At 31.9% G+C, this 2,901-nt stretch overlaps 1 long non-coding RNA gene across 3 annotated transcripts; it reads right to left on the bottom strand.

The window, feature by feature from the left end:
• Positions 1-469: 469 nt before the first annotated feature.
• On the bottom strand, positions 470-2,901 carry LOC107058955 (uncharacterized). Of its 3 annotated transcripts, XR_001472433.1 has the most exons (3): positions 2,823-2,901; positions 2,023-2,504; positions 470-1,193 (listed from the first exon to the last, which is right to left on the bottom strand). It is a non-coding gene; the product is annotated as an uncharacterized lncRNA (long non-coding RNA). The 3 variants fall into 3 exon arrangements; XR_001472432.1 differs by lacking the exon at positions 2,823-2,901 and having other exon boundaries at positions 2,023-2,784; XR_001472434.1 differs by lacking the exon at positions 2,823-2,901 and having other exon boundaries at positions 470-1,058; positions 2,023-2,784.

Genomic DNA, 2,901 nt, shown 5'->3' with positions numbered 1-2,901 from the left:
TATTAATTTATTAATACAACATAAAAGTAATAAAGGACAATATATAAAAATATTTGAAGTATTTGATATTTTATTAAATTAAAATAATTCTAAATTAATATATAGCCGCGCAACGCGCGGGTACGTATACTAGTGAAGAACAATAATAAAGAAGAAGACAATTGAGTTAATATTTATTTTTTCCAAGTTTATTTTAACACATGACCAATTTTTATTGGTCAGTGTTGTCTAAAAGTTGCACCCACGCGCTTAACCGAGGTGAAATCACGGACTCAACCACGTAGGCCGAAAAGTGGTAAACAATTAACTAAAAAATAAGTTCAGGGGGGTAATAGGACCTTAGTAAAGGTTAGGTGTGTCTCAGGGATTTTGGGCATAGGTTGGGGGGGTACTTATGCATTTTCCCAACTTAGAATTTGAATCGTAACCTAAATCAATTATTGAATCGAACATAAATTACTACGCAATTGATTAAAAAAGACTAAAAGAAAAACTTATATATAAAAATTGACTAATCTTAAAACATTACTAAACTGAGACAGCTAGTTATTTCCTTCCTCTTCTCTTCCAGGACTAAGCGCCTTCTCTTCCTCTTCCAAACGTGCATATATGGATGGAGGGGAAACAACTTTCCCTTTCTGCCAAAATGTGATCTTCACGTTGTTGATTTACCTCTCTTAATACTTTCAACTTGACATTCTGCTCCTCCTTCTTGACATTCTGCTCCTTCCGATGCTTTCTATAACTATCAATAGCATACAAACCTAATATCATAAGAACGCAATTACCTGCCCAGTCATCACTCATGATTTGATAGTACACTCTCGGCAATAATTTTTTTCTCAACAAGAAAACAGTTTATTCAACAAAATATTTTTCTTATTACAATGAAAACTTGGTATAAAACCTTTTTCAATACCCGTTATATAAACCTTTCTTTCTCCAAAATCCTATTTGAATGGGTATTTTTGGCGAATCCAACACGGGTGCGGCATCAAACGTGAAGAGTCCGTACAACTTAGATTGAACACCCTTCGCTGGAAAATTATACCGTACACCTAAGTAAAATGCGGTTCAAATGGTTAAATTTAATATGGACTAATGACAAATATCATATCAGTACTAAAAAATCATTACAACTTGGAAGAATGAACAAAAAGCTTCTTCGATTGATTCATGTTAAGTATTTGTTCCTGCAAATAAATACATCATGTCATCTTCTAATATATAACATGCTCGTTTACAACAGATCAAAGATAAGTTATCTAATACAATACTTTTTGACTATGCCAAACTCGTTTGGTAATTCAAAAGTCATATAAACTTCATGTTGATGACAGAGACGATTCTGTTATTATCAACGATTCGTGAGGATTTCAATAGAAAAAACATATAATGACATTACTTTTGGAGATTGTAGGACTTCTTGAGTTTCTTAAGTTGTGATTTTGACCTAACTTGATTAACACATGGTCAGCTCCATCTATTACGTTGTCATTGCAAATGTTCGACTAAAACATAAAAATTAAATCAGAGCTACAAATTAGTTGTAAATATATCAGTATAAAGAAATCAATCAGAGATGTTTGATCAGTCTAAAGACTAAAATTCGAAAAATAACTTGCCTAATTATATTCACTTTCAAATAGTAATCTATCAACATTCTCATTTCACAATGGTATGTCATTTATCAAAGTAAAGAACATATGACTGCCATGGAAAAGATTAGGTAGTTGTAATGGACTTTTAGTTAGGGGAAGAGAAAATATTCTAAAAACTACCAATAAACTCAAGCAAATATTCCCTGTATTTTCATAAGAACAGAAGTTAATAGCCTCTTATAGAGTTGTGCATAGCTAAGTTGCTTATAGACTCTTCACTTTTGATGCACTATGGATGTTGAATTCTCTAAAAATACTCTACTTTTGGAGAACCCCACACACACCTAATGGCATCTTTGAAGAGCTCAAACAACATAGACGCATAGCATATAATAAAATTCATTTTAAAATCTATACATACCTTGACTCATTATCAGTAAATTTGAGCAGGTGATCCCTGTATTTTTCATAACAAAAGCAGTTGATTGGTAGACATATTGGACTCATCATCGCCCTCCTATGTGGGGAACGAAGCAAACACTGTCAAGGGCGACGTCTCTACTTTTTCCTCTTCTCTCATCAAATATGCCAATGTTTTTCCAATCAATCACTAAAGCACCAAAAAGTGCAATAATAATCTTCGTTTAACTTCAATCATAACAACTTAGACTCACCATCAGAAGCCAAAGAAAGTCCATACTGAACCAAAATCTTCAGAATTGACAGAGAAATATATTGTAGAAAAGCTGTAAGAAAAATCTTCTATTTGGTTCAAGCATACCATCAAACACCTTTGTTGCACCAACTCTTAACCTGAAGAGAAAATGGAGGAGAAAATGCCTACAATAGTCCATTATCTTTGAGTTTGTACTCAAAATCATCCATAAGATTGCATCTCACTACCTAAATCCAAACATGAATAAGTATAACAGAAAAATTAGTACATGCATATTCAAATCCAATAGGAAATGACCCAAAAAACAAATGACGCTTACAGACAATAAAAGTTCAATAATAAAGAAAATTGCTTTAAAACCTCAAAAATATAAATAACTCGCAATTTGAACGACAAATTCCTCAATATCAGAAAAAGAACGGATGAGATTTGAGAATCTTTAAGAAGAAAATTGTATAATTTTATAGAGAGAAATCATGTAAAAAATTATATACAACCATCATTCATCTAAAAAATTTAGTTAGATGATGGAGGAAAAATATTACCGATAGGAAGATGAATCAATTTATTTATTTTTATTTATGAATGAGAGAAGGAAGAGAAATGAATTTATCTGATGAAGAG

The sequence above is a fragment of the Solanum tuberosum genome, unplaced genomic scaffold, assembly GCF_000226075.1.
Source record: "Solanum tuberosum cultivar DM 1-3 516 R44 unplaced genomic scaffold, SolTub_3.0 scf00719, whole genome shotgun sequence".
Taxonomy (NCBI): Eukaryota; Viridiplantae; Streptophyta; class Magnoliopsida; order Solanales; family Solanaceae; genus Solanum; species Solanum tuberosum.
Note: the sequence above shows the minus strand (reverse complement) of the source record. Positions and strands in the feature narration are given on the sequence as shown.